At 48.9% G+C, this 12,386-nt stretch overlaps 21 non-coding genes across 21 annotated transcripts; all 21 read right to left on the bottom strand.

The window, feature by feature from the left end:
* Positions 1 to 423: 423 nt before the first annotated feature.
* On the bottom strand, positions 424 to 497 carry Trnaf-gaa (transfer RNA phenylalanine (anticodon GAA)). The gene has a single exon. It is a non-coding gene; the product is annotated as a tRNA-Phe (tRNA).
* A 590-nt stretch (positions 498 to 1,087) lies between these two features.
* Trnas-uga (transfer RNA serine (anticodon UGA)) lies at positions 1,088 to 1,170 on the bottom strand. The gene has a single exon. It is a non-coding gene; the product is annotated as a tRNA-Ser (tRNA).
* A 713-nt stretch (positions 1,171 to 1,883) lies between these two features.
* Positions 1,884 to 1,965, bottom strand: Trnas-cga (transfer RNA serine (anticodon CGA)). The gene has a single exon. It is a non-coding gene; the product is annotated as a tRNA-Ser (tRNA).
* A 137-nt stretch (positions 1,966 to 2,102) lies between these two features.
* Positions 2,103 to 2,175, bottom strand: Trnak-uuu (transfer RNA lysine (anticodon UUU)). Its single transcript has one exon. It is a non-coding gene; the product is annotated as a tRNA-Lys (tRNA).
* Positions 2,176 to 2,711: 536 nt separating this feature from the next.
* Trnaf-gaa (transfer RNA phenylalanine (anticodon GAA)) lies at positions 2,712 to 2,784 on the bottom strand. The gene has a single exon. It is a non-coding gene; the product is annotated as a tRNA-Phe (tRNA).
* Positions 2,785 to 3,368: 584 nt separating this feature from the next.
* Positions 3,369 to 3,450, bottom strand: Trnas-uga (transfer RNA serine (anticodon UGA)). The gene has a single exon. It is a non-coding gene; the product is annotated as a tRNA-Ser (tRNA).
* Positions 3,451 to 4,158: 708 nt separating this feature from the next.
* Trnas-cga (transfer RNA serine (anticodon CGA)) lies at positions 4,159 to 4,240 on the bottom strand. Its single transcript has one exon. It is a non-coding gene; the product is annotated as a tRNA-Ser (tRNA).
* Positions 4,241 to 4,377: 137 nt separating this feature from the next.
* On the bottom strand, positions 4,378 to 4,450 carry Trnak-uuu (transfer RNA lysine (anticodon UUU)). Its single transcript has one exon. It is a non-coding gene; the product is annotated as a tRNA-Lys (tRNA).
* A 536-nt stretch (positions 4,451 to 4,986) lies between these two features.
* Positions 4,987 to 5,059, bottom strand: Trnaf-gaa (transfer RNA phenylalanine (anticodon GAA)). Its single transcript has one exon. It is a non-coding gene; the product is annotated as a tRNA-Phe (tRNA).
* A 584-nt stretch (positions 5,060 to 5,643) lies between these two features.
* Trnas-uga (transfer RNA serine (anticodon UGA)) lies at positions 5,644 to 5,725 on the bottom strand. The gene has a single exon. It is a non-coding gene; the product is annotated as a tRNA-Ser (tRNA).
* Positions 5,726 to 6,433: 708 nt separating this feature from the next.
* Trnas-cga (transfer RNA serine (anticodon CGA)) lies at positions 6,434 to 6,515 on the bottom strand. The gene has a single exon. It is a non-coding gene; the product is annotated as a tRNA-Ser (tRNA).
* Positions 6,516 to 6,652: 137 nt separating this feature from the next.
* Positions 6,653 to 6,725, bottom strand: Trnak-uuu (transfer RNA lysine (anticodon UUU)). The gene has a single exon. It is a non-coding gene; the product is annotated as a tRNA-Lys (tRNA).
* A 536-nt stretch (positions 6,726 to 7,261) lies between these two features.
* On the bottom strand, positions 7,262 to 7,334 carry Trnaf-gaa (transfer RNA phenylalanine (anticodon GAA)). Its single transcript has one exon. It is a non-coding gene; the product is annotated as a tRNA-Phe (tRNA).
* Positions 7,335 to 7,918: 584 nt separating this feature from the next.
* Positions 7,919 to 8,000, bottom strand: Trnas-uga (transfer RNA serine (anticodon UGA)). Its single transcript has one exon. It is a non-coding gene; the product is annotated as a tRNA-Ser (tRNA).
* Positions 8,001 to 8,708: 708 nt separating this feature from the next.
* Trnas-cga (transfer RNA serine (anticodon CGA)) lies at positions 8,709 to 8,790 on the bottom strand. Its single transcript has one exon. It is a non-coding gene; the product is annotated as a tRNA-Ser (tRNA).
* A 137-nt stretch (positions 8,791 to 8,927) lies between these two features.
* Positions 8,928 to 9,000, bottom strand: Trnak-uuu (transfer RNA lysine (anticodon UUU)). The gene has a single exon. It is a non-coding gene; the product is annotated as a tRNA-Lys (tRNA).
* Positions 9,001 to 9,536: 536 nt separating this feature from the next.
* Positions 9,537 to 9,609, bottom strand: Trnaf-gaa (transfer RNA phenylalanine (anticodon GAA)). The gene has a single exon. It is a non-coding gene; the product is annotated as a tRNA-Phe (tRNA).
* Positions 9,610 to 10,193: 584 nt separating this feature from the next.
* Positions 10,194 to 10,275, bottom strand: Trnas-uga (transfer RNA serine (anticodon UGA)). Its single transcript has one exon. It is a non-coding gene; the product is annotated as a tRNA-Ser (tRNA).
* A 708-nt stretch (positions 10,276 to 10,983) lies between these two features.
* Positions 10,984 to 11,065, bottom strand: Trnas-cga (transfer RNA serine (anticodon CGA)). Its single transcript has one exon. It is a non-coding gene; the product is annotated as a tRNA-Ser (tRNA).
* Positions 11,066 to 11,202: 137 nt separating this feature from the next.
* Positions 11,203 to 11,275, bottom strand: Trnak-uuu (transfer RNA lysine (anticodon UUU)). Its single transcript has one exon. It is a non-coding gene; the product is annotated as a tRNA-Lys (tRNA).
* A 536-nt stretch (positions 11,276 to 11,811) lies between these two features.
* On the bottom strand, positions 11,812 to 11,884 carry Trnaf-gaa (transfer RNA phenylalanine (anticodon GAA)). Its single transcript has one exon. It is a non-coding gene; the product is annotated as a tRNA-Phe (tRNA).
* Positions 11,885 to 12,386: the final 502 nt, after the last annotated feature.

Genomic DNA, 12,386 nt, shown 5'->3' on the forward strand with positions numbered 1-12,386 from the left:
ACACTATTATCGCGTGTATTAAGCTCGTAGCAAGACTATCGAAGAATGCTGACACACAATGCAAAAACAAACCGCAGCAGTCGTTAGGTCTCATACGTTGGAGTAGAGGATTTACGTGTTTTGTCGACACTCACTGAGTATATTGGAAATTTCACAAGCATTTCGAATGCAATGCTTCCCACGTTTTCGCTCATTTCACGGTTCCGTTGGAGACGTTCTTCACCTCCTGACACAAAAAAAGGAACGCAGTCGGTAGGACTTTCGTATTTTCTTACTTCTCAGGGAGTTGCCTACTGTGTTCCTCTTACGGCAAGCACTAGACAACCTGAACAGTTACAGGATAGAGTCATTTTTGTTATCGGCTGTACCTACATCATCACAGACTCGGAGCATTCCATTGGCATCAGCTTCAAAACATACGCTTGCCGAAACCCGGGATCGATACCAGGGACCTTTAGATCTTCAGTCTAACGCCTCTCCAACTGAGCTATTTCGGCTCACACGTAAGTCCGCAGATTTGCGCGTCTTCGTTAACCTCTGAAATCGCCGCCAATTTCACAGTCATCTTCGTCTGATAAGACATAGGGACGCTGAAAGGCGAGCAGCAGATGCAGTGAAGTACCACACACATTTCTTCTGATTCCATCATCGTAAGAAGCAAACATGTCGACTCGATTCATGTAATATTGACTTCGCTTTCTCTAGAAAACCTTTGCTATAACGATGCCAACGTGCAACTCGTGTGCAGAGAACGAGACACAAGAAGGAGTGAGCCTCTCTACCCATGTGAGAGGCAGTATTCTAGCAGATACACACGCTAAAACATTTGACTTGCGTTAGCTCATAAATTGCTACACGTAATTGTCTGCAAGCTAAAATGGGACACATCTGCACTGCCCAGAGAGGCGACACTTGCACTCACTCCTGTGGACGGCAGTGTGACGAGGCGATGAGCTGTGGCTTCTGGGTGCGACTGTAGCGCTGCAGCCAATAATACTGCACAATGCCGGCGACCCACGTGTTTAGTAGTGACGCAACTGCTAGAATGCAGCTGAACGGCCCATCTTTTGAGAGCTACAAAATTTTCCGCAGTCGGCAGGACTCGAACCTACGCTCCCAGAGGGAATCTGATTTCAAGTCAGACGCCCTTAACCACTCGGCCACGACTGCCGGTAGCAGTAGCGTCTTCCGACACGTGAAAGTGCACCTTTAGAAGCAATCCAATGGCAGAAAGCGGCGTGGCCTCACTCTTTTCTGTAGTGTTTCCATTGCCAGCACATTAGCCGTTACGAAAAGTGTATTAAATTTTCGCCTAGACATGGCGTTGAACCCAACACCCTTTGGTTGAAAATCAAACGCTCTACCGACTGAGCTATCGTACAGCTGCGTGGCGTGCCGAGTGATTCGCATGACGTAATTACTGGCTTATGGCTCCAATGGCGACTTCACCGACTTCCTCACTGACGCACCGCTGACGCTAGTTTTCTGTCGTCTTAAGTGGTCGACATACTTGCAAGTAGCTGCGAGATCTTAAGAAAAGAAACGCAGCACCATTGCTTTTTCCGCACTCGAATGACTGAATTGCGATTCTTAAAAAAGAGAGAAATGAATGTTGGCTCTGTCCAACGCTTCCAAGCACGTCTGTGTACTCACGAACTCGGCGTCGACGCGAGAAAATGACGGGAGCGCACTCGTGGGCCTGCGACGGGCTTTCTGCAGTCGCAGCGTCAGTGAGAGGAGAACCGGTAGCCACAGTAAGCAGCAGCCGTCGCGACACTCAGTATTGTTAAACGGAAATTTTCGTCTTGTTGAAGATGGCGCCATCGGTTTGCAACCGCGTTCACGTGTGTGAAAATATTTGCTCCTCTTTACGCAAAATCGCACGCAGCCGGTAGGATTCGAACCTACGCTCCCAGGGGGAATCTGATTTCGAGTCAGACGCCTTAACCACTCGGCCACGACTGCCCGTAGGTCGAGGTTCTCCGACACATGCAACTTCTACGGTTTAAAGCTATGTGGCATCAGAAAACGGCGTAGCTGCATTCTTTTCCGTAGTGTTTCCACCGCTACCAGAGGAATCGCTACCAAAGTATTAAAATTTCCGCCCGAACAGGGACTTGAACCCTGGACCCTTAGGTTAAAAGCCTAATGCTCTACCGACTGAGCTATCCGGGCTCACACGACAGCAGAGAACATCCCACGATGCACAGCTGTACATTGACTCATGTCCTTCACAGCTGTGCTATCGCTGCATGGAGCTGTTACTAATTAAACGTCGCCTGAATGCTGTCTACAAACGTGTCGCGCTAAGCTCGTAGCAGACTATCGAAGAATGCTGACACACAATGCAAAAACAAACCGCAGCAGTCGTTAGGTCTCATACGTTGGAGTAGAGGATTTACGTGTTTTGTCGACACTCACTGAGTAATTGGAAATTTCACAAGCATTTCGAATGCAATGCTTCCCACGTTTTCGCTCATTTCACGGTTCCGTTGGAGACGTTCTTCACCTCCTGACACAAAAAAAGGAACGCAGTCGGTAGGACTTTTCGTATTTTCTTACTTCTCAGGGAGTTGCCTACTGTGTTCCTCTTACGGCAAGCACTAGACAACCTGAACAGTTACAGGATAGAGTCATTTTTGTTATCGGCTGTACCTACATCATCACAGACTCGGAGCAATTCCATTGGCATCAGCTTCAAAACATACGCTTGCCGAAACCCGGGATCGAACCAGGGACCTTTAGATCTTCAGTCTAACGCTCTCCCAACTGAGCTATTTCGGCTCACACGTAAGTCCGCAGATTTGCGCGTCTTCGTTAACCTCTGAATCGCCGCCAATTTCACAGTCATCTTCGTCTGATAAGACATAGGGACGCTGAAAGGCGAGCAGCAGATGCAGTGAAGTACCACACACATTTCTTCTGATTCCATCATCGTAAGAAGCAAACATGTCGACTCGATTCATGTAATATTGACTTCGCTTTCTCTAGAAAACCTTTGCTATATCGATGCCACGTGCAACTCGTGTGCAGAGAACGAGACACAAGAAGGAGTGAGCCTCTCTACCATGTGAGAGGCAGTATCTAGCAGATACACACGCTAAAACATTTGACTTGCGTTAGCTCATAAATTGCTACACGTAATTGTCTGCAAGCTAAAATGGACACATCTGCACTGCCCAGAGAGGCGACACTTGCACTCACACCTGGTGGACGGCAGTGTGACGAGGCGATGAGCTGTGGCTTCTGGGTGCGACTGTAGCGCTGCAGCCAATAATACTGCACATTGCCGGCGACCCACGTGTTTAGTAGTGACGCAACTGCTAGAATGCAGCTGAACGCCCATCTTTTGAGAGCTACAAAATTTCCGCAGTCGGCAGGACTCGAACCTACGCTCCCAGAGGGAATCTGATTTCAAGTCAGACGCCTTAACCACTCGGCCACGACTGCCGGTAGCAGTAGCGTCTTCCGACACGTGAAAGTGCACCTTTAGAAGCAATCCAATGGCAGAAAGCGGCGTGGCCTCACTCTTTTCTGTAGTGTTTCCATTGCCAGCACATTAGCCGTTACGAAAGTGTATTAATTTTCGCCTAGACATGGCGTTGAACCCAACACCCTTTGGTTGAAAATCAAACGCTCTACCGACTGAGCTATCGTACAGCTGCGTGGCGTGCGAGTGATTCGCATGACGTAATTACTGGCTTATGGCTCCAATGGCGACTTCACCGACTTCCCACTGACGCACCGCTGACGCTAGTTTTCTGTCGTCTTAAGTGGTCGACATACTTGCAAGTAGCTGCGAGATCTTAAGAAAAGAAACGCTGCACCATTGCTTTTTCCGCACTCGAATGACTGAATTGCGATTCTTAAAAAAGAGAGAAATGAATGTTGGCTCTGTCCAACGCTTCCAAGCACGTCTGTGTACTCACGAACTCGGCGTCGACGCGAGAAAATGACGGGAGCGCACTCGTGGGCCTGCGACGGCTTTCTGCAGTCGCAGCGTCAGTGAGAGGAGAACCGGTAGCCACAGTAAGCAGCAGCCGTCGCGACACTCAGTATTGTTAAACGGAAATTTTCGTCTTGTTGAAGATGGCGCCATCGGTTTGCAACCGCGTTCACGTGTGTGAAAATATTTGCTCCTCTTTACGCAAAATCGCACGCAGCCGGTAGGATTCGAACCTACGCTCCCAGGGGGAATCTGATTTCGAGTCAGACGCCTTAACCACTCGGCCACGACTGCCCGTAGGTCGAGGTTCTCCGACACATGCAACTTCTACGGTTTAAAGCTATGTGGCATCAGAAAACGGCGTAGCTGCATTCTTTTCCGTAGTGTTTCCACCGCTACCAGAGGAATCGCTACCAAAGTATTAAAATTTCCGCCCGAACAGGGACTTGAACCCTGGACCCTTAGGTTAAAAGCCTAATGCTCTACCGACTGAGCTATCCGGGCTCACACGACAGCAGAGAACATCCCACGATGCACAGCTGTACATTGACTCATGTCCTTCACAGCTGTGCTATCGCTGCATGGAGCTGTTACTAATTAAACGTCGCCTGAATGCTGTCTACAAACGTGTCGCGCTAAGCTCGTAGCAGACTATCGAAGAATGCTGACACACAATGCAAAAACAAACCGCAGCAGTCGTTAGGTCTCATACGTTGGAGTAGAGGATTTACGTGTTTTGTCGACACTCACTGAGTAATTGGAAATTTCACAAGCATTTCGAATGCAATGCTTCCCACGTTTTCGCTCATTTCACGGTTCCGTTGGAGACGTTCTTCACCTCCTGACACAAAAAAAGGAACGCAGTCGGTAGGACTTTTCGTATTTTCTTACTTCTCAGGGAGTTGCCTACTGTGTTCCTCTTACGGCAAGCACTAGACAACCTGAACAGTTACAGGATAGAGTCATTTTTGTTATCGGCTGTACCTACATCATCACAGACTCGGAGCAATTCCATTGGCATCAGCTTCAAAACATACGCTTGCCGAAACCCGGGATCGAACCAGGGACCTTTAGATCTTCAGTCTAACGCTCTCCCAACTGAGCTATTTCGGCTCACACGTAAGTCCGCAGATTTGCGCGTCTTCGTTAACCTCTGAATCGCCGCCAATTTCACAGTCATCTTCGTCTGATAAGACATAGGGACGCTGAAAGGCGAGCAGCAGATGCAGTGAAGTACCACACACATTTCTTCTGATTCCATCATCGTAAGAAGCAAACATGTCGACTCGATTCATGTAATATTGACTTCGCTTTCTCTAGAAAACCTTTGCTATATCGATGCCACGTGCAACTCGTGTGCAGAGAACGAGACACAAGAAGGAGTGAGCCTCTCTACCATGTGAGAGGCAGTATCTAGCAGATACACACGCTAAAACATTTGACTTGCGTTAGCTCATAAATTGCTACACGTAATTGTCTGCAAGCTAAAATGGACACATCTGCACTGCCCAGAGAGGCGACACTTGCACTCACACCTGGTGGACGGCAGTGTGACGAGGCGATGAGCTGTGGCTTCTGGGTGCGACTGTAGCGCTGCAGCCAATAATACTGCACATTGCCGGCGACCCACGTGTTTAGTAGTGACGCAACTGCTAGAATGCAGCTGAACGCCCATCTTTTGAGAGCTACAAAATTTCCGCAGTCGGCAGGACTCGAACCTACGCTCCCAGAGGGAATCTGATTTCAAGTCAGACGCCTTAACCACTCGGCCACGACTGCCGGTAGCAGTAGCGTCTTCCGACACGTGAAAGTGCACCTTTAGAAGCAATCCAATGGCAGAAAGCGGCGTGGCCTCACTCTTTTCTGTAGTGTTTCCATTGCCAGCACATTAGCCGTTACGAAAGTGTATTAATTTTCGCCTAGACATGGCGTTGAACCCAACACCCTTTGGTTGAAAATCAAACGCTCTACCGACTGAGCTATCGTACAGCTGCGTGGCGTGCGAGTGATTCGCATGACGTAATTACTGGCTTATGGCTCCAATGGCGACTTCACCGACTTCCCACTGACGCACCGCTGACGCTAGTTTTCTGTCGTCTTAAGTGGTCGACATACTTGCAAGTAGCTGCGAGATCTTAAGAAAAGAAACGCTGCACCATTGCTTTTTCCGCACTCGAATGACTGAATTGCGATTCTTAAAAAAGAGAGAAATGAATGTTGGCTCTGTCCAACGCTTCCAAGCACGTCTGTGTACTCACGAACTCGGCGTCGACGCGAGAAAATGACGGGAGCGCACTCGTGGGCCTGCGACGGCTTTCTGCAGTCGCAGCGTCAGTGAGAGGAGAACCGGTAGCCACAGTAAGCAGCAGCCGTCGCGACACTCAGTATTGTTAAACGGAAATTTTCGTCTTGTTGAAGATGGCGCCATCGGTTTGCAACCGCGTTCACGTGTGTGAAAATATTTGCTCCTCTTTACGCAAAATCGCACGCAGCCGGTAGGATTCGAACCTACGCTCCCAGGGGGAATCTGATTTCGAGTCAGACGCCTTAACCACTCGGCCACGACTGCCCGTAGGTCGAGGTTCTCCGACACATGCAACTTCTACGGTTTAAAGCTATGTGGCATCAGAAAACGGCGTAGCTGCATTCTTTTCCGTAGTGTTTCCACCGCTACCAGAGGAATCGCTACCAAAGTATTAAAATTTCCGCCCGAACAGGGACTTGAACCCTGGACCCTTAGGTTAAAAGCCTAATGCTCTACCGACTGAGCTATCCGGGCTCACACGACAGCAGAGAACATCCCACGATGCACAGCTGTACATTGACTCATGTCCTTCACAGCTGTGCTATCGCTGCATGGAGCTGTTACTAATTAAACGTCGCCTGAATGCTGTCTACAAACGTGTCGCGCTAAGCTCGTAGCAGACTATCGAAGAATGCTGACACACAATGCAAAAACAAACCGCAGCAGTCGTTAGGTCTCATACGTTGGAGTAGAGGATTTACGTGTTTTGTCGACACTCACTGAGTAATTGGAAATTTCACAAGCATTTCGAATGCAATGCTTCCCACGTTTTCGCTCATTTCACGGTTCCGTTGGAGACGTTCTTCACCTCCTGACACAAAAAAAGGAACGCAGTCGGTAGGACTTTTCGTATTTTCTTACTTCTCAGGGAGTTGCCTACTGTGTTCCTCTTACGGCAAGCACTAGACAACCTGAACAGTTACAGGATAGAGTCATTTTTGTTATCGGCTGTACCTACATCATCACAGACTCGGAGCAATTCCATTGGCATCAGCTTCAAAACATACGCTTGCCGAAACCCGGGATCGAACCAGGGACCTTTAGATCTTCAGTCTAACGCTCTCCCAACTGAGCTATTTCGGCTCACACGTAAGTCCGCAGATTTGCGCGTCTTCGTTAACCTCTGAATCGCCGCCAATTTCACAGTCATCTTCGTCTGATAAGACATAGGGACGCTGAAAGGCGAGCAGCAGATGCAGTGAAGTACCACACACATTTCTTCTGATTCCATCATCGTAAGAAGCAAACATGTCGACTCGATTCATGTAATATTGACTTCGCTTTCTCTAGAAAACCTTTGCTATATCGATGCCACGTGCAACTCGTGTGCAGAGAACGAGACACAAGAAGGAGTGAGCCTCTCTACCATGTGAGAGGCAGTATCTAGCAGATACACACGCTAAAACATTTGACTTGCGTTAGCTCATAAATTGCTACACGTAATTGTCTGCAAGCTAAAATGGACACATCTGCACTGCCCAGAGAGGCGACACTTGCACTCACACCTGGTGGACGGCAGTGTGACGAGGCGATGAGCTGTGGCTTCTGGGTGCGACTGTAGCGCTGCAGCCAATAATACTGCACATTGCCGGCGACCCACGTGTTTAGTAGTGACGCAACTGCTAGAATGCAGCTGAACGCCCATCTTTTGAGAGCTACAAAATTTCCGCAGTCGGCAGGACTCGAACCTACGCTCCCAGAGGGAATCTGATTTCAAGTCAGACGCCTTAACCACTCGGCCACGACTGCCGGTAGCAGTAGCGTCTTCCGACACGTGAAAGTGCACCTTTAGAAGCAATCCAATGGCAGAAAGCGGCGTGGCCTCACTCTTTTCTGTAGTGTTTCCATTGCCAGCACATTAGCCGTTACGAAAGTGTATTAATTTTCGCCTAGACATGGCGTTGAACCCAACACCCTTTGGTTGAAAATCAAACGCTCTACCGACTGAGCTATCGTACAGCTGCGTGGCGTGCGAGTGATTCGCATGACGTAATTACTGGCTTATGGCTCCAATGGCGACTTCACCGACTTCCCACTGACGCACCGCTGACGCTAGTTTTCTGTCGTCTTAAGTGGTCGACATACTTGCAAGTAGCTGCGAGATCTTAAGAAAAGAAACGCTGCACCATTGCTTTTTCCGCACTCGAATGACTGAATTGCGATTCTTAAAAAAGAGAGAAATGAATGTTGGCTCTGTCCAACGCTTCCAAGCACGTCTGTGTACTCACGAACTCGGCGTCGACGCGAGAAAATGACGGGAGCGCACTCGTGGGCCTGCGACGGCTTTCTGCAGTCGCAGCGTCAGTGAGAGGAGAACCGGTAGCCACAGTAAGCAGCAGCCGTCGCGACACTCAGTATTGTTAAACGGAAATTTTCGTCTTGTTGAAGATGGCGCCATCGGTTTGCAACCGCGTTCACGTGTGTGAAAATATTTGCTCCTCTTTACGCAAAATCGCACGCAGCCGGTAGGATTCGAACCTACGCTCCCAGGGGGAATCTGATTTCGAGTCAGACGCCTTAACCACTCGGCCACGACTGCCCGTAGGTCGAGGTTCTCCGACACATGCAACTTCTACGGTTTAAAGCTATGTGGCATCAGAAAACGGCGTAGCTGCATTCTTTTCCGTAGTGTTTCCACCGCTACCAGAGGAATCGCTACCAAAGTATTAAAATTTCCGCCCGAACAGGGACTTGAACCCTGGACCCTTAGGTTAAAAGCCTAATGCTCTACCGACTGAGCTATCCGGGCTCACACGACAGCAGAGAACATCCCACGATGCACAGCTGTACATTGACTCATGTCCTTCACAGCTGTGCTATCGCTGCATGGAGCTGTTACTAATTAAACGTCGCCTGAATGCTGTCTACAAACGTGTCGCGCTAAGCTCGTAGCAGACTATCGAAGAATGCTGACACACAATGCAAAAACAAACCGCAGCAGTCGTTAGGTCTCATACGTTGGAGTAGAGGATTTACGTGTTTTGTCGACACTCACTGAGTAATTGGAAATTTCACAAGCATTTCGAATGCAATGCTTCCCACGTTTTCGCTCATTTCACGGTTCCGTTGGAGACGTTCTTCACCTCCTGACACAAAAAAAGGAACGCAGTCGGTAGGACTTTTCGTATTTTCTTACTTCTCAGGGAGTTGCCTACTGTGTTCCTCTTACGGCAAGCACTAGACAACCTGAACAGTTACAGGATAGAGTCATTTTTGTTATCGGCTGTACCTACATCATCACAGACTCGGAGCAATTCCATTGGCATCAGCTTCAAAACATACGCTTGCCGAAACCCGGGATCGAACCAGGGACCTTTAGATCTTCAGTCTAACGCTCTCCCAACTGAGCTATTTCGGCTCACACGTAAGTCCGCAGATTTGCGCGTCTTCGTTAACCTCTGAATCGCCGCCAATTTCACAGTCATCTTCGTCTGATAAGACATAGGGACGCTGAAAGGCGAGCAGCAGATGCAGTGAAGTACCACACACATTTCTTCTGATTCCATCATCGTAAGAAGCAAACATGTCGACTCGATTCATGTAATATTGACTTCGCTTTCTCTAGAAAACCTTTGCTATATCGATGCCACGTGCAACTCGTGTGCAGAGAACGAGACACAAGAAGGAGTGAGCCTCTCTACCATGTGAGAGGCAGTATCTAGCAGATACACACGCTAAAACATTTGACTTGCGTTAGCTCATAAATTGCTACACGTAATTGTCTGCAAGCTAAAATGGACACATCTGCACTGCCCAGAGAGGCGACACTTGCACTCACACCTGGTGGACGGCAGTGTGACGAGGCGATGAGCTGTGGCTTCTGGGTGCGACTGTAGCGCTGCAGCCAATAATACTGCACATTGCCGGCGACCCACGTGTTTAGTAGTGACGCAACTGCTAGAATGCAGCTGAACGCCCATCTTTTGAGAGCTACAAAATTTCCGCAGTCGGCAGGACTCGAACCTACGCTCCCAGAGGGAATCTGATTTCAAGTCAGACGCCTTAACCACTCGGCCACGACTGCCGGTAGCAGTAGCGTCTTCCGACACGTGAAAGTGCACCTTTAGAAGCAATCCAATGGCAGAAAGCGGCGTGGCCTCACTCTTTTCTGTAGTGTTTCCATTGCCAGCACATTAGCCGTTACGAAAGTGTATTAATTTTCGCCTAGACATGGCGTTGAACCCAACACCCTTTGGTTGAAAATCAAACGCTCTACCGACTGAGCTATCGTACAGCTGCGTGGCGTGCGAGTGATTCGCATGACGTAATTACTGGCTTATGGCTCCAATGGCGACTTCACCGACTTCCCACTGACGCACCGCTGACGCTAGTTTTCTGTCGTCTTAAGTGGTCGACATACTTGCAAGTAGCTGCGAGATCTTAAGAAAAGAAACGCTGCACCATTGCTTTTTCCGCACTCGAATGACTGAATTGCGATTCTTAAAAAAGAGAGAAATGAATGTTGGCTCTGTCCAACGCTTCCAAGCACGTCTGTGTACTCACGAACTCGGCGTCGACGCGAGAAAATGACGGGAGCGCACTCGTGGGCCTGCGACGGCTTTCTGCAGTCGCAGCGTCAGTGAGAGGAGAACCGGTAGCCACAGTAAGCAGCAGCCGTCGCGACACTCAGTATTGTTAAACGGAAATTTTCGTCTTGTTGAAGATGGCGCCATCGGTTTGCAACCGCGTTCACGTGTGTGAAAATATTTGCTCCTCTTTACGCAAAATCGCACGCAGCCGGTAGGATTCGAACCTACGCTCCCAGAGGGAATCTGATTTCGAGTCAGACGCCTTAACCACTCGGCCACGACTGCCCGTAGGTCGAGGTTCTCCGACACATGCAACTTCTACGGTTTAAAGCTATGTGGCATCAGAAAACGGCGTAGCTGCATTCTTTTCCGTAGTGTTTCCACCGCTACCAGAGGAATCGCTACCAAAGTATTAAAATTTCCGCCCGAACAGGGACTTGAACCCTGGACCCTTAGGTTAAAAGCCTAATGCTCTACCGACTGAGCTATCCGGGCTCACACGACAGCAGAGAACATCCCACGATGCACAGCTGTACATTGACTCATGTCCTTCACAGCTGTGCTATCGCTGCATGGAGCTGTTACTAATTAAACGTCGCCTGAATGCTGTCTACAAACGTGTCGCGCTAAGCTCGTAGCAGACTATCGAAGAATGCTGACACACAATGCAAAAACAAACCGCAGCAGTCGTTAGGTCTCATACGTTGGAGTAGAGGATTTACGTGTTTTGTCGACACTCACTGAGTAATTGGAAATTTCACAAGCATTTCGAATGCAATGCTTCCCACGTTTTCGCTCATTTCACGGTTCCGTTGGAGACGTTCTTCACCTCCTGACACAAAAAAAGGAACGCAGTCGGTAGGACTTTTCGTATTTTCTTACTTCTCAGGGAGTTGCCTACTGTGTTCCTCTTACGGCAAGCACTAGACAACCTGAACAGTTACAGGATAGAGTCATTTTTGTTATCGGCTGTACCTACATCATCACAGACTCGGAGCAATTCCATTGGCATCAGCTTCAAAACATACGCTTGCCGAAACCCGGGATCGAACCAGGGACCTTTAGATCTTCAGTCTAACGCTCTCCCAACTGAGCTATTTCGGCTCACACGTAAGTCCGCAGATTTGCGCGTCTTCGTTAACCTCTGAATCGCCGCCAATTTCACAGTCATCTTCGTCTGATAAGACATAGGGACGCTGAAAGGCGAGCAGCAGATGCAGTGAAGTACCACACACATTTCTTCTGATTCCATCATCGTAAGAAGCAAACATGTCGACTCGATTCATGTAATATTGACTTCGCTTTCTCTAGAAAACCTTTGCTATATCGATGCCACGTGCAACTCGTGTGCAGAGAACGAGACACAAGAAGGAGTGAGCCTCTCTACCATGTGAGAGGCAGTATCTAGCAGATACACACGCTAAAACATTTGACTTGCGTTAGCTCATAAATTGCTACACGTAATTGTCTGCAAGCTAAAATGGACACATCTGCACTGCCCAGAGAGGCGACACTTGCACTCACACCTGGTGGACGGCAGTGTGACGAGGCGATGAGCTGTGGCTTCTGGGTGCGACTGTAGCGCTGCAGCCAATAATACTGCACA

Source organism: Schistocerca gregaria, unplaced genomic scaffold, assembly GCF_023897955.1.
Source record: "Schistocerca gregaria isolate iqSchGreg1 unplaced genomic scaffold, iqSchGreg1.2 ptg000582l, whole genome shotgun sequence".
Lineage (NCBI taxonomy): Eukaryota > Metazoa > Arthropoda > Insecta > Orthoptera > Acrididae > Schistocerca > Schistocerca gregaria.